This window comes from Coregonus clupeaformis, chromosome 13 (assembly GCF_020615455.1).
Source record: "Coregonus clupeaformis isolate EN_2021a chromosome 13, ASM2061545v1, whole genome shotgun sequence".
In the NCBI taxonomy this organism is placed as follows: domain Eukaryota; kingdom Metazoa; phylum Chordata; class Actinopteri; order Salmoniformes; family Salmonidae; genus Coregonus; species Coregonus clupeaformis.
The window spans coordinates 33699315-33726412 of record NC_059204.1 but is presented as its reverse complement, the minus strand read 5'-3'; the positions used below and the strand labels follow the sequence as shown (position 1 = coordinate 33726412).

General features: G+C 43.9%; 1 protein-coding gene across 1 annotated transcript in view; it reads right to left on the bottom strand.

Annotated features, from left to right (window-relative positions):
* LOC121579177 (ubiquitin domain-containing protein 2) overlaps positions 1-27098 on the bottom strand; it is a 61865-nt gene that overhangs the window by 21566 nt on the left and 13201 nt on the right. The gene's annotated exons all lie outside the window — the stretch shown is intronic.

Sequence of the window (27098 nt, the reverse complement as noted above, 5' to 3'; positions counted from 1 at the left end):
ACAGGTACTTAAGAAGTGTTCTCCCTGTTTCATTGTTGTTTTCAGTCAGTATTTTGTATGTTTGCTGTCAGCCTGTTTTTGGAGACCAATTTGCTCCTCCTTTATTTTTTTGTGACAAGTCCGTTATCTTGTATCCTGGTTTTGGGACCACCAGTAAAGATCCTTATTTCACCATCTCTGCCTACTCTCTATCCTGCACCGCACCTGGGTCACACCTCACACCAACCCTTACAGGAATCAGGCTGTATAGCTAGCTACGTTTGCTCTGACTCAGTACATTTATTAGCTAGCTAGCTAACTAGCGATTAGCATTAGCGGCTAACACAATTTAGCAAAAACTTGCTAAGAAAAGGCAAAGTAATAGTATAATTATAGAAGCAAAGTGGAAACAACATCGTTGTCATCAACATTGTTGCATGTGCTGCATTGACCATGCAGACTGAAGTGTCTCGTGGTCAAGCAACAACAAATGCGCTCCTTGAGTGACAGAGGGCGGGGCTAGGTCTGTGAGGAAAGCAGCATGGAGAGAGAGCGTAGAGGGATGTCTCAAGTAGCGGTGTAAACAATAAAAATGGACGTTAAACCCGGTTAATCACATTTAACAAACCAAACATTAAAATACCGCTATAGAAGGTAAAGTAAAAACTCAAACCGGTCCATGCATCAATACCGGTATATAGTAAAATATGGTATACAGGGCCTCCTGTAGCTCAGGTGGTAGAGCATGGCGCTTGCAACGCCAGGGTTGTGGGTTTGTTTCCCACGGGGGGCCAGTATGAAAAATGTATGCACTCACTAACTGTAAGTCGCTCTGGATAAGAGCGTCTGCTAAATGACTCAAATGTAACTGTAAATGTATACCGCCCAGCACTAGATTGCGTGGTGATTAGCTTAGCAACCGTGTGACACAGCCTGACAACTAGGGAACAACCGATATTGGCCTTTTCTAGTTCTAGTCTATCGGCCCTTCTCTAGTGGCTTTACCGATAGTCCCTCTACATAGCAAAACTGCTGCTATGCCAGCCGCCACTCACCGCCTGAGCCATGAGCACTTCACAATGCAGAGGAATGTCTAGCTGGGAAAATCATAAATCAGCAGCAGCAGGCTAGCTCATTCTCCAACAGAAAGAAAGGTGCAGTATTGAGAAACGGATGAATTGACAAAAGTGACCAAAATCGAACTCCTTTTGCAAATATTAGTTTATATATTAGTTTAGTTTAATTCAATAATAATAAGGCGCGTGTCGACACGCCCGGACATCCATGCAATAAGCAAGCAGATAGCTATGTGACCCGTTGAAGATTATGGATAACTAACCCTTTTATCTGTGGTGTTAGCTAGCTAGCTATATTAGCTACTATGCTAGCTTGCTGGCTAGATAAACATGGTGCTAAGATATCAGATAGGAGCTAATAGCCAACGTAGCTAGCTGACATTAGCTGGTTATCATTTTGAAAATGCACCATTTTCGGCAACAAGCCATCTGACTTGCGGTGTAACCACAGAGTTTCTAAACATCTTTAGTGTAACGTTAGCTATTTACTAGTGTGCTGATCTGACCAGTCGCAATTGTATCTGTAAATTGACAGTTGATAGTCGGATTAGATTATTGCCGTAATAGGGGAAGAAGGAAGTGTTTTAAAATGCCAAAATAAAGGTTGGCAATAGGTTTAGCTACCTAAGAATTTTCTGCATGTATATGGACCAAGAAAGATGCGTTCTCACTTCTCAAACTATGGGCAGATTTGAGTCATTCAGACAGAACTTGCATCGCCGTAAAATCTTTTTTTTCCTACCCTCACTTTCCTTGTTAGATATTATGCACATTGATGGTTTGGTAGCAAATGGCATCGCCATTGAGCCAGTTATGATAGTAGAAGTAAACAGCAGCCAGCAAGTGATATGAGCGATGGAAAGAGATGCGAAAGGGAGCTGAGTTACAGCCTTGCCCTATCCAATCTTAGCCCATTTCTTGACAGATCGCTGACCTAGCCAATTGAGTTGTTTCGAATTTCATCCTGGCAGCTGAGTTGTTTAGAGATGCGTCCTGACAGCTGAAAAAAATACTTTTTCCAGATCACAGAAAATGACAATAAATACTAGTTTCATAAGCATCCGTGATCACAAATCATGACGTTACATTGGACCCATTTGCATTGAATAGATTTTATTTTATATTGTCAAACTAACAGCAGTGCCTATATGATGTCCTTCCATACAGGCTCGACATGCTGGAGTGATGCTTCTCAAATCAAATCAAATCAAATCACATTTTATTGGCCACATGCGCCGAATACAACAGGTGTAGACATTACAGTGAAATGCTTACTTACAGCCCTTAACCAACAATGTATTTATTTTTTAATAAAAAAAAGTCAAATAAAACAACAACAAAAAAGTGTTGAGAAAAAAAGAGCAGAAGTAAAATAAAATAACAGTAGGGAGGCTTTATATACAGGGGGGTACCGGTGCAGAGTCAATGTGCGGGGGCACCGGCTAGTTGACGTAGTTGAGGTAATATGTACATGTGGGTAGAGTTAAAGTGACTATGCATAAATAATTAACAGAGTAGCAGCAGCGTAAAAATATGGGGTGGGGGTTGGGGGGGCAGTGCAAATAGTTTGGGTAGCCATGATTAGCTGTTCAGGAGTCTTATGGCTTGGGGTGGCTAGGGTGGCTGGAGTCTTTGACAATTTTGAGGGCCTTCCTCTGACACCGCCTGGTATAGAGGTCCAGGATGGCAGGAAGCTTGGCCCCAGTGATGTACTGGGCCGTACGCACTACCCTCTGTAGTGCCTTGCGGTCGGAGGCCGAGCAGTTGCCATACCAGGCGGTGATGCAACCAGTCAGGATGCTCTCAATGGTGCAGCTGTATAATTTTTGGAGGATCTGAGGACCCATGCCAAATCTTTTCAGTCTCCTGGGGGGGAATAGGTTTTGTCGTGCCCTCTTCACGACTGTCTTGGTGTGTTTGGACCATGATAGTTTGTTGGTGATGTGGACACCAAGGAACTTGAAGCTCTCAACCTGTTCCACTACAGCCCCGTCGATGAGAATGTTGTTGATCAGTAGGCTAATATAAGTCCCAAATGGAAGGCCAACAGATTGTTTGTTATCTGTAGCACCATAGACTCTACTGATCAGCCCAAACAAGCTCAATTACTCAATGCATGCAAACACTCCTATTGATATGCATTCACCTGTATTGTGAGTAAGCCTACAGTATGCCATCTTCATTTACCCAGTTTATCAAGAGATTTACCATTCAAATAAAATGATTCCCATTATGTTGTTATGTAGTTGGGTTGGTAAAAACAAAGTCAAATGTTTTGTTTGATTTTTTAATCCATGCATTAATGAATACACGGCTGTCTCTGGGAAATTTTGTCATCAACATTTTAAAATGTAACGATATTGAATATCGGCCTGAAATATCGGCCATTGGCTTCTTAACCCCAAAAAATCGTCCCTAAAACATCCATATCGGTCGTTTTCTAATGACAACGTGAACTTGATTGGTCGTCAGTCTGGTGGGTGGGGTGTTATACGTTCCTCCATTCATTGGCCAATGAGTTTCCCCATCTCCTAATTTCTTAAAGTATTTCTGGTGTGCTCCACAACCGTTGCCATGGACACCCAGCTGCTTGGCAGAGAGAGGCCGCCCGGCTGCTGTCAGTTGTTTAATGGGGGACTTATAGCGTTCTCACGCAGAGAACGGCCTCCATAGGCTTAGTGGTCTCACACACACACACACACAGCCTGCACACTCACTGTTACACCCAGTCTTTGTTGTGATTAGGGGAGTGGAATTTGGTAGGTTAAAGTGGGTGTGTAACAGCTTTTCCGTTAGCTGGTAATAGCCGGCTTTGGTTTGATAAAAAAATTGAAAAGCCGATAAATACAATTGTTGCTGGCCAATTGTCCGGGAGAAGAAGAAAAAATCCCATTGCCAAATAATGCTTTTTAGCTTATTCATGGATGGAAATACCAGTTGATGGAAATACATTTGACTGGTCATGCTTATCGGTATATAGGTTAATTTGCATAACTTAGTGGAATTAAATTGGCGTGTGTGTACAGTATATTCCTTATGTATCTTATTTATCACATGCATACAGCATACAGATACAGAGCCTTTGAGTGGAAAATCTGCCAGACAGCACAAGAGCTGCTGCTGCAGCAACTTGTGCTGCTTTCAAGACAACTGGGAACTCTGAAAAATACGTCAGTGACCTTCAGGTCGGAAAGTCGGAGCTCTAGAAAGAGGCTCGAGTTCCCGAGTTGGAATTCCGAGTTGGATGACCGTTCAAAACGGTCATCCATAGTTTTTTCCCCAGTTGTCTTGAATGCACTAAAGTCGGAAGTCTGAGATTTCCGAGTTCCGAGTTGTTTTGAACGCAGCATCAAACGGCAACGGATGGCAGGCTTCATCAGCGCGTCACACACCACTTTGCAATGAGCTGGAGGCATATTGGAAAACATATACTTAATTGTTTGAAATCTGAACATTTCAATACATATTATTATGACACGGACACGAATGATCTGCTTGGCGTGTTAACACACTGGTGGTTTGTTGTAACCGAGTATTGGTGCTAAACCGTGTTATTAGAGGCTGGCATGCTAGTTGGCTTTGGCGTCATAGGATTCGGTGCCCTGGACGGTTTTCACAGAAGAATACTGTACCAAGTTAGCTAGCTGAATAAACTAAGTTAGTCTATTCCTAGAAACATTGAACCGCTGTCGTTTACAACAATTATAATTTCTAAACTGGAAGTTGGGAGAGTTATATTTGAGTGTTTCAGTGAAACGTAAGTGAGGGAGGCCCCGCTCTCTCGCTTTCCCAGATGCTTAGTTCATTTCATTCCGATCTCCTTTGCATTATTGTAGCCTTTCTCTGTAGCCTGTCAACTATGTGTCTGTCTATACCTGTTCTCTCCTCTCTGCACAGGCCATACAAACGCTTCACACCACGTGGCTGTTGCCACTCTAATCTGGTGGTCCCTGCGCGCACGACCCACGTGGAGTTCCAGGTCTCTGGCAGCCTCTGGAACTGCCATTCAGCGGCCAACAAGGCAGAGTTAATCTAAGCCTATGCTACCCTCCAGTCCCTCGACTTCTTGGCGCTGACGGAAACATGGATTACCACAGAAAACACTGCTACTCCTACTGCTCTTTCCTCATCTAACCATGTGTTCTCGCATACCCTGAGAGCATCTGGTCAGCGTGGCGGTGGCACAGGAATCCTCATCTCTCCCAAGTGGACATTCTCTCTTTTTCCCCTGACCCACCTGTCTATCTCCTCATTTGAATTCCATGCTGTCACTAGCCCATTCAAGCTTAACATCCTTGTCATTTATCGCCCTCCAGGTTCCCTTGGAGAGTTCATCAATGAGCTTGACGCCTTGATAAGTTCCTTTCCTGAGGATGGCTCACCCCTCACAGTTCTGGGTGACTTTAACCTCCCTACGTCTGCCTTTGACTCATTTCTCTCTGCCTCCTTCTTTCCACTCCTTTCCTCTTTTGACCTCACCCTCTCACCGTCCCTCCCTACTCACAAGGCAGGCAATACGCTTGACCTCATCTTTACTAGATGTTGTTCTTCTACTAATCTCACTGCAACTCCCCTCCAAGTCTCCGACCACTACTTTGTATCCTTTTCTCTCTCGCTCTCCTCCAACACATTTACATTTTAGTCATTTAGCAGACGCTCTTATCCAGAGCGACTTACAACACTACTCACTCTGCCCCTACTCAGATGGTAATGTGCCGTCGCAACCTTCTCCCGCTACTCTCTCCTCTTCCATCCTATCATCTCTTCCCTCTGCTAAATCCTTCTCCCTCCGATCTCCTGATTCTGCCTCCTCAACCCGCCTCTCCTCCCTTTCTGCATCTTTTGACTCTCTATGTCCCCTATCCTCCCGGCCGGCTCGGTCCTCCCCTCCTGCTCCGTGGCTTGACGACTCATTGCGAGCTCACAGAAGAGGTCTCCGGGCAGCCGAGCGGAAATGGAGGAAAACTAGACTCCTGTCATCTTTTCACTCCCTCCTCTCTACATTCTCTTCCTCTGTTTCCGCTGCTAAAGCCACTTTCTACCACTCTAAATTTCAAGCCTCTGCCTCTAACCCTAGGAAGCTCTTTGCCACCTTCTCCTCCCTGCTGAATCCTCCTCCTCCTCCCCCTCCCTCCTCCCTCTCTGTGGATGACTTCGTCAACCATTTTGAAAAGAAAGTTGACGACATCCGATCCTCATTTATTAAGTCAAATGACACCGCTGGTCCTGCTCACACTGCCCTACCCTATGCTTTGACTTCTTTCTCCCCTCTCTCTCCAGATGAAATCTTGCGACTTGTGACGGCCGGCCGCTCAACAACCTGCCCGCTTGACCCTATCCCCTCCTATCCCTTCCTCTCTTCTCCAGACAATTTCCGGAGACCTTCTCCCTTACCTCACCTCGCTCATCAACTCATCCTTGACCGCTGGCCATGTCCCTTCCGTCTTCAAGAGAGCGAGAGTTGCACCCCTCCTCAAAAAACCTACACTCGATCCCTCCGATGTCAACAACTACAGACCAGTATCCCTTCTTTCTTTTCTCTCCAAAACTCTTGAGCGTGCCGTCTCTAGCCAACTCTCCTGCTATCTCTCTCAGAATGACCTTCTTGATCCAAACCAGTCAGGTTTCAAGACTGGTCATTCAACTGAGACTGCTCTTCTCTGTGTCACGGAGGCTCTCCGCACTGCTAAAGCTAACTCTCTCTCCTCTGCTCTTATCCTTCTAGATGTATCCGCTGCCTTTGATACTGTGAACCATCAGATCCTCCTCTCCACCCTCTCCGAGTTGGGCATCTCCGGCGCTGCTCACTCTTGGATTGCGTCCTACCTGACAGGTCGCTCCTACCAGGTGGCGTGGCGAGAATCTGTCTCCGCACCACGTGCTCTCACCACTGGTGTCCCCCAAGGCTCAGTTCTAGGCCCTCTCCTATTCTCTCTATACACCAAGTCACTTGGCTCTGTCATATCCTCACATGGTCTCTCCTTTCATTGCTACGCAGACGACACACAATTAATTTTCTACTTTCCCCCTTCTGATAACCAGGTGGCGAATCGCATCTCTGCATGTTTGGCAGACATATCAGTGTGGATGTCGGATCACCACTTCAAGCTGAACCTCGGCAAGACGGAGCTGCTTTTCCTCCCGGGGAAGGACTGCCCGCTCCATGATCTCGCCTTCACGGCTGACAACTCCATTGTGTCCTCCTCCCAGAGTGCAAAGAACCTTGGCGTGACCATGGACAACACCCTGTCGTTCTCCGCTAACATCAAAGCGGTGACCCGATCCTGCAGGTTCATGCTCTACAACATTCGCAGAGTACGACCCTACCTTACACAGAAAGTGGCACAGGTCCTAATCCAGGCACTTGTCATCTCCCGTCTGGATTACTGCAACTTGCTGTTGGCTGGGCTCCCTGCCTGTGCCATTAAACCCCTACAACTTATACAGAACGCCTCAGCCCGTCTGGTGTTCGACCTTCCCAAGTTCTCTCATGTCACCCCACTCCTCCGCACACTCCACTGGCTTCCAGTTGAGGCTCGCATCTACTACAAGACCATGGTGCTTGCCTACGGAGCTGTGAGGGGAACGGCACCTCCTTACCTTCAGGCTCTGATCAGACCCTACTAGCTCCCCTACCTCTACGGAAGCACAGTTCCCGCTCAGCCCAGTCAAAGCTATTTGCTGCTCTGGCACCCCAATGGTGGAACAAGCTCCCCCACGACACCAGGATAGCGGAGTCACTGACCACCTTCCGGAGACACTTGAAACCCTACCCCTTGAAGGAATACCTGGAATAGTATAAAGTAATCCCCCCCCATAAAAAAAAAAAAAAAAGTGGTTGTCCCACTGGTTATCATAAGTTGAATGCACCAATTTGTAAGTTGCTCTGGATAAGAGCGTCTGCTAAATGATGTAAATGTAAATGAGGCATGTCATACCTTGCTTCAAAGTGGCCTATTAGATCTCCTCTCTTTCTTAATTTATAATGGCTATTTTCATCTCTGTCACATTAAACCGCTCGCATGTGCAGTGCCCTTTTGACAACAATGTTTTCCCGCTAATTGCATTATGGAACGAACATTCGTCGTAGCCTACTGCATTGTGTGCATTGCTGTGCTTATAATGTGAAGAAATAATAGTTTGTCAACATTTTAAGCTAAATACTCATTCTATAAATCATTGTAGCCTAGGCCTATTGGTTGTATGAATTTGGGATCTATCGTCCCACAACTGTCCCAGAGTCAGTTTGGAATAGGCTATTTCTTTCTCAACAAGCTGAATAGGTAGCCTAAACTTTTCTACAATAGTAGATTGACATAGGCCAGTGATTTTGCTGTTTGTTACTCGTCTTGTTGGCTGAGGAAAAGTACATGTGGACAGTTATTCTAACATGTTCCAGCGCCACATTTCCCTAACGGAAACCCTGGTGGAAAATGTATCCTTCATTCTGAACACACAGTTTGGTAGGTTAAAGTGGGTGGCTAATGTGTCCGTCAGTCTGAACACACAGTTTGGTAGGTTAAAGTCCCCTGTAGCTCAGCTGGTAGAGCGCGGCGCTTGTAACGCCAGGGTAGTGGGTTCGATCCCCGGGACCACCCATACACAAAAAAATGTATGCACACATGACTGTAAGTCGCTTTGGATAAAAGCGTCTGCTAAATGGCATATTATTATTATTATTATTATTAAAGTGGGTGGGGTAATGTGTCCGTCAGTCTGAACACACACTTTGCACAGTCCCAGTGTACAGTAAGAGAGGAGAGAGAGCCACCGGCTCATACGTTGTCAGGCCACTCCACATGCATAAATAATTCAGTCATAGGCGATGAATCAGTGCACCTTTCTGCCCTTCCTCATAGCTGACCCAGAAACTACTAGTCTATACTGAGAGAGAGAGAGAGAGAGAGACTCCTGCCAAATATTAGAGTCACATATTTCCCTCAGATCTCACTGACCAACAATGAATTTGAAAACAAGCCAAATATTGGAAAAACTCCCTTATCTGTTACCGCAGTGTGCAATCACAGCAGCAAGATTGGTGACCTATTGCCACAAGAAAAGGGCAACCAGTGAAGCACAAACACCTTTGTAAATATAACCAATATTTATTTGTTTATACGGAGAGAATAAGAGAGGAGAGAGAGAAAAGAAGAGAGAGAAAGAAAGAATGAGAGATAGAAAGAGAGAAAGAGATAGTTAACTGACATCATTGAAGAATCCATAGCCTCTAAACACTTCTGGGAATATTGGAAAACACTAAACAAACAACAACATGAAGAGCTATCTTTTTGGCCATATATCAAAGAACAAACAGCAAAAACATAAACATGATCAAATGCAAATCTTAGAATCAACTATTAAAGACTACCAGAACCCACTGGATTCTCCAATTACATTGAATGAACTACAGGACAAAATACAAACCCTCCAACCCAAAAAGGCCTGAGGTGTTGATGGTATCCTCAATGAAATGATAAAATATACAGACCACAAATTCCAATTGGCTATACTTAAACTCTTTAACATCATCCTTAGCTCTGGCATCTTCCCCAATATTTGGAACCAAGGACTGATCACCCCAATCCACAAAAGTAGAGACAAATTTGACCCCAATAACTACCGTGTGATATGCGTCTACAGCAACCTTGGGAAAATCCTCTGCATTATCATTAACAGCAGACTAGATCATTTCCTCAGTGAAAACAATGTACTGAGCAAATGTCAAATTGGCTTTTTACCGAATTACCGTATGACAGACCACGTATTCACCCTGCACACCCTAATTGACAAACAAACAAACCAAAACAAAGGCAAAGTCTTCTCATGCTTTGTTGATTCCAAAAAAGCTTTTGACTAAATTTGGCATACGACATTATAAAATCCATGTACACAAACAACAAGTGTGCTGTTAAAATTGGCAAAAAAAACACACATTCCTTTCCACAGGGCCATGGGGTGAGACAGGGATGCAGTTTAAGCCCCACCCTCTTCAACATATACAGTGGCTTGCGAAAGTATTGCAAAATGAAGATGCAAAATATTTTGTATTGTGAAACAAACAAGAAATAAGGCAAAAAAACTGAAAACTTGAGCGTGCATAACTATTCACCCTCCCAAAGTCAATACTTTGTAGGGCCACCTTTTGCAGCAGTCAATGTGCGGGTGCACCGGCTAGTTGAGGTAGTTGAAGTAATATGTACAGTGGGAAGATCAAGTATTTGATACACTGCCGATTTTGCAGGTTTTCCTACTTACAAAGCATGTAGAGGTCTGTAATTTTTATCATAGGTACACTTCAACTGTGAGAGACGGAATCTAAAACAAAAATCCAGAAAATCACATTGTATGATTTTTAAGTAATTAATTTGCATTTTATTGCATGACATAACTATTTGATACATCAGAAAAGCAGAACTTAATATTTGGTACAGAAACCTTTGTTTGCAATTACAGAGATCATACGTTTCCTGTAGGTTTTTACCAGGTTTGCACACACTGCAGCAGGGATTTTGGCCCACTCCTCCATACAGACCTTCTCCAGATCGTTCAGGTTTCGGGGCTGTCGCTGGGCAATACGTACTTTCAGCTCCCTCCAAAGATTTTCTATTGGGTTCAGGTCTGGAGACTGGCTAGGCCACTCCAGGACCTTGAGATGCTTCTTACGGAGCCACTCCTTAGTTGCCCTGGCTGTGTGTTTCGGGTCGTTGTCATGCTGGAAGACCCAGCCACGACCCATCTTCAATGCTCTTACTGAGGGAAGGAGGTTGTTGGCCAAGATCTCACGATACATGGCCCCATCCATCCTCCCCTCAATACGGTGCAGTCGTCCTGTCCCCTTTGCAGAAAAGCATCCCCAAAGAATGATGTTTCCACCTCCATGCTTCACGGTTGGGATGGTGTTCTTGGGTTTGTACTCATCCTTCTTCTTCCTCCAAACACGGTGAGTGGAGTTTAGACCAAAAAGCTCTATTTTTGTCTCATCAGACCACATGACCTTCTCCCATTCCTCCTCTGGATCATCCAGATGGTCATTGGCAAACTTCAGATGGGCCTGGACATGCGCTGGCTTGAGCAGGGGGACCTTGCGTGCGCTGCAGGATTTTAATCCATGACGGCGTAGTGTGTTACTAATGGTTTTCTTTGAGACTGGGTCCCAGCTCTCTTCAGGTCATTGACCAGGTCCTGCCGTGTAGTTCTGGGCTGATCCCTCACCTTCCTCATGATCATTGATGCCCCATGAGGTGAGATCTTGCATGGAGCCCCAGACCGAGGGTGATTGACCGTCATCTTGAACTTCTTCCATTTTCTAATAATTGCGCCAAAAGTTGTTGCCTTCTCACCAAGCTGCTTGCCTATTGTCCTGTAGCCCATCCCAGCCTTGTGCAGGTCTACAATTTTATCCCTGATGTCCTTACACAGCTCTCTGGTCTTGGCCATTGTGGAGAGGTTGGAGTCTGTTTGATTGAGTGTGTGGACAGTTGTCTTTTATACAGGTAACGAGTTCAAACAGGTGCAGTTAATACAGGTAATGAGTGGAGAACAGGAGGGCTTCTTAAAGAAAAACTAACAGGTCTGTGAGAGCCGGAATTCTTACTGGTTGGTAGGTGATCAAATACTCATGTCAAGCAAAAAAATTAAAATTACTTACTTAAAAATCATACAATGTGATTTTCTGGATATTTGTTTTAGATTATGTCTCTCACAGTTGAAGTGTACCTATGATAAAAATTACAGACCTCTACATGCTTTGTAAGTAGGAAAACCTGCAAAATCGGCAGTGTATCAAATACTTGTTCTCCCCACTGTACAGCTGCAAGTCTCTTGGGGTATGTCTCTATAAGCTTGGCACATCTAGCCACTGGGATTTTTGCCCATTCTTCAAGGTAAAACTGCTCCAGCTCCTTCAAGCTGGATGGGTTCCGCTGGTGTACAGCAATCTTTAAGTCATACCACAGATTATCAATTGGATTGAGGTCTGGGCTTTGACTAGGCCATTCCAAGACCTTTAAATGTTTCCCCTTAAACCACTCGAGTGTTGCTTTAGCAGTATGCTTAGGGTCATTGTCCTGTTGGAAGGTGAACCTCCGTCCCAGTCTCAAATCTCTGGAAGACTGAAACAGGTTTCCCTCAAGAATTTCCCTGTATTTAGCACCATCCATCATTCCTTCAATTCCGACCAGTTTCCCAGTCCCTGTCGATGAAAAACATCCCCACAGCATGATGCTGCCACCAACATCCTTCACTGTGGGGATGGTGTTCTCGGGGTGATGAGAGGTGTTGGGTTTGCGCCAGACATAGCGTTTTCCTTGATGGCCAAAAAGCTAAATTTTTGTCTCATCTGACCAGAGTACCTCCTTCCATATATTTGGGGAGTATCCCACATGGCTTTTGGCAAACACCAAACGTCTTTGCTTATTTTTTTCTTTAAGCAATGGCTTTTTTCTGGCCACTCTTTCGTAAAGCCCAGCTCTGTGGAGTGTACGGCTTAAAGTGGTCCTATGGACAGATACTCCAATCTCCGCTGTGGAGCTTTGCAGCTCCTTCAGGGTTATCTTTGGTCTCTTTGTTGCCTCTCTGATTAATGCCCTCCTTGCCTGGTCCGTGAGTTTTGGTGGGCGGCCTCTCTTGGCAGGTTTGTTGTGGTGCCATATTCTTTCCATTTTTTAATAATGGATTTAATGGCGCTCCGTGGGATGTTCAAAGTTTCTGATATTTTTTTATAACCCAACCCTGATCTGTACTTCTCCACAACTTTGTCCCTGACCTGTTTGGAGAGCTCCTTGGTCTTCATGGTGCCGCTTGCTTGGTGATGCCCGTTGCTTAGTGGTGATGCAGACTGGGGCCTTTCAGAACAGGTGTATATATACTGAGATCATGTGACAGATCATGTGACACTTAGATTGCACACAGGTGGACTTTATTTAACTAATTATGTGACTTCTGAAGGTAATTGGTTGCACCAGATCTTATTTAGGGGCTTCATAGCAAAAGGGGTGAATACATATGCACGCACCAATTTTCCATTATTTATTTTGTAGATTTTATGAAATAAGTAATTTTTTTTAATTTCACTTCACCAATTTGGACTATTTTGTGTATGTCCATTACATGAAATCCAAATAAAAATCCATTTAAATTACAGGTTGTAATGCAACAAAATAGGAAAAACGCCAAGGGGGATGAATACTTTTGCAAGGCACTGTATATCAACGAATTGGCGAGGCCATTAGAACAGTCTGCAGCACCCGGCCTCACCCTACTAGAATCTGAAGTCAAATGTCTACTGTTTGCTGATGATCTGGTACTTCTGTCACCAACCAAGGAGGGCCTACAGCAGCACCTATATCTTCTGCACAGATTCTGTCAGACCTGGGCCCTGACAGTAAATCTCAGTAAGACAAAAATAATGGTGTTCCAAAAAAGGTCCAGTTGCCAGGACCACAAATACAAATTCCATCTAGACACCGTTGCCCTAGAGCACACAAAAAACTATACATACCTCGGACTTAACATCAGCGCCACAGGTAACTTCCACAAAGCTGTGAACGATCTGAGAGACAAGGCAAGAAGGGCCTTCTATGCCATCAAAAGGAACATAAAATTCGACATACCAATTAGGATCTGGCTAAAAATACTTGAATCAGTTACAGAACCCATGCCCTTTATGGTTGTGAGGTCTGGGGTCCGCTCACCAACCAAGAATTCACAAAATGGGACAAACACCAAATTGAGACTCTGCATGCAGAATTCTGCAAAAATATCCTCTGTGTACAACGGAAAACACCAAATAATGCATGCAGAGCAGAATTAGGCCGATACCCGCTAATTAACAAACTCCAGAAAAGAGCCATTAAATTCTATAACCCCTTAAAAGGAAGCAATTCCCAAACCTTCCATAACAAAGCCATCACCTACAGAGAGATGCACTTGGAGAAGAGTCCCCTAAGCAAGCTGGTCCTGGGGCTCTGTTCACAAACACAAACAGACCCCACAGAGCCCCAGGACAGCAACACAATTAGACCCAACCAAATCATAAGAAAACAAAAAGAGAATTACTTGCCACATTGGAAAGAATTAACAAAAAAAACTGAGCAAACTAGAATGCTATTTGGACCTACAAACCCAATTTTGATAAACTCCCTTATCTACTGGGTGAAATACCACAGTGTGCCATCACAGCAGCAATATTTGTGACCTGTTGCCACAAGAAAAGGGCAACCAGTGAAGAACAAACCCTATTGTAAATACAACCCATATTTATGTTTATTTATTTTCCCATTTGTACTTTAACTATTTGCACATTGTTACAACACTGTATATATACATAATATGACATTTTAAATGTCTTTATTCTTTTGAAACTTCTGAGTGTAATGTTTACTGTTAATTTTTATTGTTTATTTCACTTTTGTTTACTATCTACTTCACTTGCTTTGGCAATGTTAACATACGTTTCCCATGCCAATAAAGCCCTTAAATTGAATTGAGAGGGAGAGAGAGAGAGAGAGAGAGAGAGAGAGAGAGAGAGAGAGAGAGATAGAGAGAGAGACAGAGAGAGAGAGAGAGAGAGAGAGAGAGAGAGAGAGAGAGAGAGAGAGAGAGAGAGAGAGACAGAGAGAGAGAGAGAGAGAGAGAGAGAGAGAGAGAGAGAGAGAGAGAGAGAGAGAGAGAGAGAGAGAGAGAGAGAGAGAGAGAGAGAGAGAGAGAGAGAGAGAGAGAGATAGAGAGGATGCAGTGTGACTGACTGATGCTAGAACAGTAAATCATTGCAATAACAACAGACAGAGGCACTGCCTGCGTATCACCTGATCTAGATTGACCCAGTCTGAGCCTCCCCTCAACGCAGACCACTGTTTATAGGCAAGCCCAATGAATGAGCCATTTCCTCATCTGCGTCACCATCTTCCATTTTCATTTCCTGCCACAGGCAGACCAGTGACGCAGATAGCAAACCTTTGCTTTGACAGACACACACAGCTGCCCCCTTAAGTCTACCTCATTTGAATGAAAACCCCTTCCTGTAACTTACAGGGGAGGAGTGGACAACAGCATTCAACAGTCAGTGTAGTGTGCAGTACTGTTCAACGGTGTACTAAACACAACCGATTTCATCCTGAATTAGGCCATAACTACACAGAGAAGAAGTGGTGATATAGTCTAACACGATAGATCACAATAGATTCCCAAACAACCTGCTTTAAACTATCCACTGCTACAACTGTTTAAAAGATATAGCCTGAATACATCTACTGTATGAGCAATGTGTGCTACATTAACTCTCAACTCAATCCCTCCTGCAATAGAGCTCGCCAGCTTGTAGTCCTAAAACCCGGAAATGATTTACCTCTGGTTTGTTCAGCCATTCCTATGGGAAAAATGAATTGGGAAAGAATAGGGTTTTGGAAAATAAGGTCTGAGGTTAACGCAGGCTTAGGAGATCTTATACCTTTTGTTCTATGAGATAATAGCAGTCAGTTAACATGACCTTTATGAATTATGAAGCCTTCATGTGCTTTTTTGCTATTACATAAATTCATAAAAATGCACAAAAAGTGGCGTTATCTGATGAAGATTATCTCATAGAACAAACGTATAAGATCTCACACACGACTGTAAGTCGCTTTGGATAAAAGCGTCTGCTAAATGGCATATTATTATATTATTTATCTCCTAAGCCTGTGTTTTCCACAGACCTTATGTTCAGCTTTTATCCAAAGACCCTACAAAAATGCCATTCATTTTCCCAATATACTTTGTCAAACAAACCATGGCGGAGATAGTGCCTACAAAAAGACGCCTTTACTATTTATCTCTGCATGATCCAGATTGACCCTTAACCTGTGGCCTGATCTGTCTGTAGCGCCACTATTTTCTCTCCCTTGGGTCACCTGTTGGAATATGGCTGATTTGAGCCTAAAGTGAACTATCTGAAGACAAAACCCAACCTAGATTAACCCGAAAAACAGCCCAGTGAAGTGTGTCGAATCCTCTGTTAACCATAGGGTTTAAAGAGGAGGAGGAGGAGGGGACGAAGTCCCAGATAAGGAATGTCCTGCCTGCCTCCCTGCCTCCCTGCTGCCTGCCACGTGGTGGGACCCTGTCCCTGACGACCAGCGTTCCTCTCACAGATAACATCAGTCCCATTTCCTCTCTGTGCTTGCCTGCCTGTCACCAGGCTATCAGCCCATCTCAAGGGCCTCTGATAAGTTTACCACTAACTGGAGAGAGAGCGAGAGAGAGAGAGAGAGAGAGAGAGAGAGAGAGAGATTGAGAGAGAGAGAGAGAGAGAGAGAGAGAGAGAGAGAGAGAGTTCTTTCACCAACCAAGGAGGGCCTACAGCAGCACCTATATCTTCTGCACAGATTCTGTCAGACCTGGGCCCTGACAGTAAATCTCAGTAAGACAAAAATAATGGTGTTCCAAAAAAGGTCCAGTTGCCAGGACCACAAATACAAATTCCATCTAGACACCGTTGCCCTAGAGCACACAAAAAACTATACATACCTTGGCCTAAACATCAGCGCCACAGGTAACTTCCACAAAGCTGTGAACGATCAGAGAGACAAGGCAAGAAGGGCCTTCAATGCCTTCAAAAGGAACATAACATTTGTCATACCAATTAGGATCTGGCAAAAACTACTTGAATCAGTTATAGAACCCATTGCCCTTTATGGTTGTGAGGTCTGGGGTCCGCTCACCAACCAAGAATTCACAAAATGGGCCAAACACCAAATTGAGACTCTGCATGCAGAATTCTGGAAAAACATCCTCAGTGTACAACGTAAAACACCAAATAATGCATGCAGAGCAGAATTAGGCCAATACCCGCTAATTATCAAAATCCAGAAAAGAGCCGTTAAATTCTACAACCACTTAAAAGGAAGCGATTCCCAAACCTTCCATAACAAAGACATCACCTACAGAGAGATGAACTTGGAGAAGAGTCCCATAAGCAAGCTGGTCCTGGGGCTCTGTTCACAAACACAAACAGACCCCACAGAGCCTCAGGACAACAACAACAACACAATTAGACCCAACCAAATCATGAGAAAACAAAAAGAGAATTACTTGACACATTGGAAAGAACAAACAAAAAAACTGAGCAAACTAGAATGCTATTTGGCCCTAAACAGAGAGTACACAGTGGCAGAATACCTGACCACTGTGACTGACCCAAACTTAAGGAAAGCTTTGACTATGTACAGACTCAGTGAGCATAGCCTTGCTATTGAGAAAGGCCGCCGTAGGCAGATCTGGCTCTCAAGAGAAGACAGGCTATGTGCACACTGTCCACAAAATGAGGTGGAAACTGAGCTGCACTTCCTAACCTCCTGCCAAATGTATGACCATATTAGAGACACATATTTCCCTCAGATTACACAGACCCACAAAGAATTCGAAAACAAACCCAATTTTGATAAACTCCCTTATCTACTGGGTGAAATACCACAGTGTGCCATCACAGCAGCAATATTTGTGACCTGTTGCCACAAGAAAAGGGCAACCAGTGAAACACCATTGTAAATACAACCCAGATTTATGTTTATTTATCTTCCCTTTTGTACCTTAACTATTTGCACATAATATGACATTTGAAATGTCTTTATTCTTTTGGAACTGTTGTGAGTGTCACGACATCCCCCTTGGCGTTTTTCCTATTTTGTTGCATTACAACCTGTAATTTAAATGGATTTTTATTTGGATTTCATGTAATGGACATACACAAAATAGTCCAAATTGGTGAAGAGAAATGAACAAAATAAATAACGGAAAAGTGGTGCATGCATACGTATTCACCCCTTTTGCTATGAAGCCCCTAAATAAGATCTGGTGCAACCAATTACCTTCAGAAGTCACATTAGTTAAAGTCCACCTGTGTGCAATCTAAGTGTCACATGATCTGTCACATGATCTCAGTATATATACACCTGTTCTGAAAGGCCCCAGTCTGCAACACCACTAAGCAAGGGGCACCACTAAGCAAGGGGCACCACTAAGCAACGGGCATCACCAAGCAAGCGGCACCATGAAGACCAAGGTGCTCTCCAAACAGGTCAGGGACAAAATTGTGGAGAAGTACAGATCAGGGTTGGGTTATAAAAAAATATCAGAAACTTTGAACATCCCACGGAGCACCATTAAAAAAAATGGAAAGAATATGGCACCACAACAAACCTGCCAAGAGAGGGCCGCCCACCAAAACCCACAGACCAGGCAAGGAGGGCATTAATCAGAAGCAACAAAGAGACCAAAGATAACCCTGAAGGAGCTGCAAAGCTCCACAGCGGGGATTGGAGTATCTGTCCGTAGGACCACTTTAAGCAGTACATTCCACAGAGCTGGGCTTTACGGAAGAGTGGCCAGAAAAAAAGCCATTGCTTAAAGAAAGAAATAAGCAAACACGTTTGGTGTTCGCCAAAAGCCATGTGGGAGACTCCCCAAAAATATGGAAGAAGGTACTCTGGTCAGATGAGACTAAAATTGAGCTTTTTGGCCATCAAGGAAAACACTGTCAGGTGCAAACCCAACACCTCTCATCACCCCGAGAACACCATCCCCACAGTAATAATAATATGCCATTTAGCAGACACTTTTATCCAAAGCGACTTACAGTCACGTGTGCATACATTTTTACATATGGGTGGTCCCGGGGATCGAACCCACTACCCTGGCGTTACAAGCGCCGTGCTCTACCAATTGAGCTACAGTGAAGCATGGTGGTGATAGTATCATACTGTGGGGATGTTTTTTATCGACAGGGACTGGGAAACTGGTCAGAATTGAAGGAATGATGGATGGCGCTAAATACAGGGAAATTCTTGAGGGAAACTTGTTTCAGTCTTCCATAGTTTTGAGACTGGGACAGAGGTTCACCTTCCAGCAGGACAATGACCCTAAGCATACTGCTAAAGCAACACTTGAGTGATTTAAGGGGAAACATTTAAATGTCTTAGAATGGCCTAGTCAAAGCCCAGACCTCAATCCAATTGAGAATCTGTGGCATGACTTAAAGATTGCTGTACACCAGCAGAACCCATCAAACTTGAAGGAGCTGGAGCAGTTTTGCCTTGAAGAATGGGTGGTGAATAGTTAGGCACACTCAAGTTTTCAGTTTCTTTTTCTTATTTCTTGTTTGTTTCACAATAAAAAATATTTTGCATCTTCAAAGTGGTAGGCATGTTGTGTAAATCAAATGATACAACCCCCCCAAAAAATCTATTTTAATTCCAGGTTGTAAGGCAACAAAATAGGAAAAATGCCAAGGGGGGTGAATACTTTCGCAAGCCACTGTATATGGCCAATATACCACGGCTAAGGGCTGTTCTTAAGCACGACGCAACGCGGAGTACTAGGACACAGCCCTTAGCCGTGGTATATTGGCCATATATCACAAACCCCCGAGGTGCCTTATTGCTATTAAATACTGGTTACCAACGTAATTAGAGCAGTAAAAATAAATGTTTTGTCATACCCATTGTATATGGTCTGATATACCACGGTTTCAGCCAATCAGCATTCAGGGCTCGAACCACCCAGTTTATAATATAAAATGCTCATCTCAATAGGCCTGTGTGTTTTCTTTCTACTGCTTTTAGCCCAAGGCTTAGAATGTTTTAGGTTATATTCCTCCTCTAGTTTTCTCTGGCTAGGCCTAAACGGCAATACGGTTTTATGCATGACTTGACTATGCAAAACCCTATGATCTTACAAATTATGATACTATGCATTTGTTTTTCAGACTGTTGGTCTGGGAATGACAATGCAACGATCCCTAATAGCACTGTGGGGGATAAATAACTATTTAATAGACATATGAGAATAAATCAATAACACAATGAAAGAGGGAGACCGTGTCAAAGCCACACTGGCTCCTCCGACATAGTATCAATGCAGTCAGGACACAACACATATATCTACTGCTACAACTATTAGGCCTACTACTCCTACATTTTAGTCATTTAGCAGACGCTCTTATCCAGAGCGACTTACAGTTAGTGAGTACATACATATTTCATACTGGCCCCCCGTGGGAATGGAACCCACAACCCTGGCGTTGCAAACGCCATGCTCTATCAACTGAGCTACAGGGGACCTGCTGCTGCTGCTGCTCATACTACCACTACTACTATTACTACCACTACCACTACCACTATTACTACCACTACTACTACTATTACTACCACTACTACTATTACTACCACTACTACTATTACTATTACTACCACTACCACTACTACTATTACTACCACTACTACCACTACTACCACTACTACCACTACTACTACTATTACTACTACTATTACTACCACTACTACTATTACTACCACTACTACCACCACCACTACCACTACTACCACTACTACTATTACTACCACTACTACTATTACTACCACTACTACTATTACTACCACTACTACTATTACTACTATTACTACCACTACTACTACCACTACTACTATTACTACCACTATTACTACCATTACTACTACTATTACTACTATTGCTACTATTAGTACTAATACTGCTACTATTACTACTGCTACTATTGCTACTACTATTACTACTACTGCTAGTACTACTACTATTGCTACTGCTACTACTGTTATTATTACTACTGCTACTACTATTACTACTACTACTGCTACTACTACTATTATTACCACTGCTACTACGATTACTAATACTACTACTCCAGTTCAGTCCATAATACAACATTCGTTTTTTTGTTATGTGAGAGCCTTCCTGCTGTGTTCACTGCGAGGAGTCTTAAGATGAAATTAATATATAAGTGACTCCTTCTCCCAGAGAGAGGCCAGGTTTACACTTCAGCTGCAGACTCAAAATCTGAGCTCTGATTAGCATCATAGGCGTATTCCTGTTTACTGACTGATGTACAGGATTAACATTTTCCCCTGGTGCCACTAAGTTTTTCAGTTGGTGGCACCAGCCCAAGATGTGTTCACACAATAAAAAAAGTTGAATCTTTTAAAATCATTCACAGTGCTTTATTAAAACATGTAATATACTACTGAGATGGTATTGAAGAAATACGTTGTTTCATCATCTTTTCATGTTGTGATTCAAAATATTTTAATGTGCAACCTAATCCAATGATTGTCATGCATTGTGGGTAGACAATTATGGTACTGTTATTTTCTACTGTTAAAATAGGGTTCCTGAATTTTCTGATTATTTTTCTCAATAGTATGAGGGCCGTCAGTAAGTCCCACTATGAGATGTTAGTATGAGGGCAGTCAGTCAGTCCCACTATGAGATGTTAGTATGAGGGCAGTCAGTAAGTCCCACTACGATATGTTAGTATGAGGGCAGTCAGTCAGTCCCACTATGAGATGTTAGTATGAGGGCAGTGTGACGACCCTCCCACTCTGTCTGCCGTATTCTCTCTTTGTTCTTGTTTCCTTGTTAGGATGCCGGTGGGCGGAGTTGGGAGGGTCGTCAGCTACATGGGAAACACCTGGGCCGGGTGTGTCCCAGGATAAATGGACCTCTTCCACATTCATTAGGGAGACTCTCTCCAGGCAGTTACTTTGATCTTGGTTGTGATATTTTGAGGCCTTTTTGGGTTGTTTGCTTTGGCACTTATCAACACTTTTCTATATTACATTTATGCAAGCAAACACTCACTTACACTACTGATTACTGATTACACACCCCATTGTTATTTCAGTTAGTTACTTTAATTAATAAATATATACTTTGAGTACTCCTTGTCTCCACGTGTCTCCCTTTTGTTACGAACTTGAGCCGGTTCGTGACAAGTGGGGGCTCGTCTGGGATTTTGAACTGGTTGTGTTTGGGAGAACGTGGAGTTTATGTCCAATTCTGTAGGGTTTTTCTTTGTAAATTTTGTTAGTTTGTTTGAGTTTGATAGGCCAGTATTGGTTGCCTTTGGGTTTTGTACTGCGTTGGAGAGAGTACATTGGTTAGTTTCCAGTCCCTGCCCAGCCTGGAAACTCTTGCTCTACTCGCTGTTGGGACATCGGTCTGAGGTGAGTACAATCGGCTGTGTACCTCAGTGGGAGATTGGGTAGGGTAGTGACATTTGCTACCCGGAGCTATAGCTTTTTCCCCTGATAGGCTTAGTGACGTGTTTTGGTTGGGATACGTTGGGCATGGTTAAATGTTTGTTATTTTTGTGTGGTGTCAGTGGACTGAGCAGTTGTCTCGGGGGCACATCCGTGGCTTGGGGAAATCTACCAGCGTGCTGGGGGGTTTAATTCCTTGCCAGCGGGCTACAGTGCGTAATTACCCACCGCAAATCTGCACGAAGACTAGGGTTGAGTTATTGTAGGTTTTGGGGAAGCTCCATATCCCAGCTCTTTTCTGTGGTGCTCGGTGTGATTGTATTTCTCTTGTGTCTGGTGTGCTCAGCAGAGGGGTTGAGAAAGATTATTATGATATATATATATTTAATTTTTTTTCCCTGATTATGGCGTCTAATGTAGACGAGTTCATTCGCTTTCCATCAGAAGAACTGTTAGAATTATGTACTAAAGAACAGCTGTTGAAGGTTGCTGAACACTACAAGGTTGAAATTAGTGATAAACGTCTAAAAAATTCTATTAGGTTAATATTGAAGGCCAATTTGATGGAGAGTGGTATTCTGGATGTTACCATTGGGGCAGCCTCTGCTGAGGACACGTTGTCTCCCCGATATGTTACAATGACCGCTCCATCGGTTAGTCATAGTAGTCTTCTTTTTGAACAGCAGAAAGAACTGCTTCTGTTACAGCTAGAGCATGGACAAAGCGCTAAAATGGAGTATGAACAAGCTAAAATGGAGCATGAACGAAATGGACAGAGAGCTAAAATGGAGCATGATCGTGTAAAATATGAAAGGGAATTGGAATTTAAACAGGATATGGAGCGTGCTAAAATCAAGCTGCAACAAGAGCGACTAGAGTTGGTTAGGGAAGGAAAGCTCTCAGGGGAGAGTTTGCTCTGGGAAGATGACCCAGAGTTACCTAGGGGTCGTTCCTCTTTTGGTCGTAATCCAGACACATTTGATATTGTTGGGAATTTACGGTTGTTGCCCCCAGTTTAATGAAAAGGACCCGGAGACATTCTTTTCGTTGTTTGAGCGTGTTGCTGACGCTAGGAGTTGGCCTGATTCTGATCGCACTTTGATGTTGCAGTGTGTGCTGACTGGTAAAGCGCAAGAAGCATATTCAGCTCTTAGTGTAGCAGACAGTGTTAGTTATGAGAAGGTTAAAACGGCTGTGTTACAGAGTTATGAATTGGTCCCTGAGGCTTACCGCCAACGATTTAGAACTTTAAAAAGGGATGATCAGCAGACTCATGTTGAGTTTGCGCGAATATTATCTTCACAGTTCAATCGCTGGTGTTCCGCCTCTGCAGTTATGACTTTTCAAGGGCTGTGTGATCTGATTATGTTAGAACAATTTAAGGACACAATCCCTGATCGTATAGCGACGTACATTAACGAACGAAAAATAAAGACTGTCGCTGAAGCTGCGGTTTTGGCAGATGAATATGTGTTGACTCACACACATTTTTTTTGCAGAACCCCGTATTCGGAGTGAGTGGGGGTGTTTGCAGAGATTTGGGCCTCGCTCGCCGAGATACTTCGGTTCCCGGGCAGAGTTTCATTCAACTGGGGTTGAGCCTGATACCCGTGGTAAAACTGACTTTGGTCAAGAGTGTCACTACTGTCGAGAATTAGGTCATTGGAAAAATGAATGTCCGATTCTTAGGTCTAGGGGTAAATTCAGTACAGGTGCTTATGGTAAATCGAGGCCTATAGCGTTAGCAGCGCCTGTTCCACATCAGTTCACTCCTGACGCATTGTCTCATGCTCAGAGCCATGTGAAGGGCTATATTGATCCCGACTATTTACCTTTTTGTTACGGAGGGTTTTGTGTCTATGGTAGGAAGTAAGAACCTAGTGCCAGTAAAGATCCTAAGAGATACAGGTGCCTCTGAATCATTTGTGTTGGAATCTGTGTTACCCTTCTCTGCGGAGACTGATTCGGGGAATAGTGTTCTAATTAGGGGAATAGGTTTGAACACTCTGTCAGTTCCATTGCATAAACTGATGTTGGATTGTGGACTGGTGAAAGGTGAGGTTGTTGTGGGGGTGCGTCCTTCATTGCCTATTGAGGGTGTTGACGTGATCCTTGGAAATAACTTGGCTGGGGAGCGTGTGTGGCCTATCGTGTTTCCATCTTTAGCGGTTTCTACTAAGCCTTCAATTGTAGGGATTCCTGATGAGAGTGCGCAGAATTTCCCAGAGGTGTTTTCTGCGTGTGCAGTGACGCGTTCTATGATCCCTGATGACTTGGTCACGGAACTGGCTAACGAGAATACCATAAAGAAGTCTGTTACTGTTTTCCCTGTTATCCCGTTATCCGTATCCCGCTCCGATTTAATCGAGGCGCAACGGGCTGACCCTACATTAGAAGAGTTGCGGGACCAGATTGTGCCTGTAGAACAGTTGGGAGATGTCGCACAGGGCTATTTTCTCCAAGAGGAGGTCCTGATGAGGAAGTGGATGTCTCATGGTAGTTGTTTTCTGGGGGAGGCGATTAGTCAGGTTGTGGTACCAGTTAGGCTTCGTGAGTTGGTGCTGACAACTTCTCACAACGACGTTGCTGGGCATATGGGTGTGAGAAAAACCTACAATCGCATATTACGACATTTTTTTGGCCAAGATTAAAGAGGGATGTTTTGATTTCATCAAAACTTGTCACACCTGTCAATTAACTGGTAAACCTAATCAAGCTATTAAGCCGGTACCACTGTTCCCTATTCCTGTACTCAGTAAACCTTTTGAGTATTTGATTATTGACTGTGTTGGTCCTCTGCCTCGTTCTAGAAAGGGTAGTAATTATTTGTTGACTGTGATGTGTCAGACCACTAGGTTTCCTGTTGCCTACCCTCTCCGGTCTATCACGACTAAGGCTGTTCTTTTGGCTGATATTGTTTATTCCCTGAGTTCTGGTCATGCTAGGTCTGTGCAGGAGCAGGAAGATGTTTCTGGTCCTGACGATTGCATACTGCAGGGTAGATTGAAAAATTGAGACACTGGAGATTGTAGATAGCCTTCTTACTCATCTACCTGTTGATGAGCGGAAAGAGAGGGTTGGTTTGATTCGGGGATTTCCAGGGTTGTTTTCGGATACACCTACACGTACAAACTTAATAGAACATGATATTGACATTGGAGATGCTGACCCCATTCGTCAACGGTTCTATAGAGTTTCTTCAGAGAAACTGCGTTGTCTGGATGCTGAGGTCAGGTACATGCTGGAGAGTAAAATAGCAGATCCTTCTTTCTCCAGTTGGGCTTCTCCCTGTATCTTGGGCAGTAAATCGGATGGAACAAATAGATTTTGTACGGACTACCGTAAGGTAACGATGTCACTGGGCCGGATTCATTTCCTCTTCCTCGGATGGAGGACTGCGTTGGTCAAGTCGGCGCAGCTACGTTTGTGAGCAAATTTGACCTGTTAAAGGGGTATTGGCAGGTGCCACTGATGAGTAGGGCACGTGAAATCTCTGCCTTTATTACACCTGTTGGTCTGTACTCGTATTCGGTTATGAGTTTCGGACTGCGTAATGCGCCTGCCACTTTTCAGCGATTTATGAACAGGGTTGTCTCTGGTCTGGCCGGTTGCGCTGTTTATCTGGACGATGTAGTGATATATGCAGATGCTTGGGAGGAGCATCTGTCCCGTATTCAGGCCTTGTTCGGACGTCTGGCTGCGGGTCGCCTCACGATGAATTTGGCTGAATGTGAGTTTGCTCAGGCGACTGTGGTATACCTTGGAAAGGTGGTTGGGCAGGGTGACGTGCGCCCTGTTCATGAATATTGATGGGACCGACCATTGTTTGATTTTGTCATGTTCTATCTTTCCTGTTTGTCCCCTCCTAGTCTTGTGTTCTTCTTTCCTCTTAAAGGTTGCTTCCTGTGTAAAGGTTGCTGAGGTCTGGAGAGGAGGATGATGGGTGGGGCAAGTGGAGGTGTGAACATGTACAATTTGTCAGTTTGGGACGCAGGGGCTGGTACGTTGGTCCGGGGTCCTTGTTGGTCCCCGGTCTTATGGGGGGTGTGACGACCCTCCCACTCTGTCTGCCGTATTCTCTCTTTGTTCTTGTTTCCTTGTTAGGATGCCGGTGGGGCGGAGTTGGGAGGGTCGTCAGCTACATGGGAAACACCTGGGCCGGGTGTGTCCCAGGATAAATGGACCTCTTCCACATTCATTAGGGAGACTCTCTCCAGGCAGTTACTTTGATCTTGGTTGTGATATTTTTGAGGCCTTTTTGGGTTGTTTGCTTTGGCACTTATCAACACTTTTCTATATTACATTTATGCAAGCAAACACTCACTTACACTACTGATTACTGATTACACACCCCATTGTTATTTCAGTTAGTTACTTTAATTAATAAATATATACTTTGAGTACTCCTTGTCTCCACGTGTCTCCCTTTTGTTACGAACTTGAGCCGGTTCGTGACAGCAGTCAGTCAGTCCCACTATGAGATGTTAGTATGAGGGCAGTCAGTAAGTCCCACTATGAGATGTTAGTATGAGGGCCGTCAGTAAGTCCCACTATGATATGTTAGTATGAGGGCAGTCAGTCAGTCCCACTATGAGATGTTAGTATGAGGGCAGTCAGTCAGTCCCACTATGAGATGTTAGTATGAGGGCAGTCAGTCAGTCCCACTATGAGATGTTAGTATGAGGGCAGTCAGTCAGTCAGTCCCACTATGAGATGTTAGTATGAGGGCAGTCAGTCAGTCCCACTATGAGATGTTAGTATGAGGGCAGTCAGTCAGTCAGTCCCACTATGAGATGTTAGTATGAGGTCAGTCACTCATTCAGTTTTTTTATTTTTTTATTTAACTAGGCAAGTCAGTTAATAACAAATTCTTATTTACAATGACGGCCTACACCAGCCAAACCCAGACGACGCTGGGCCAATTGTGCGCCGATCACGGCCGGTTGTGATACAGCCTGGAATCGAACCAGGGGGTCTGTAGTGACGCCTCAAGCAC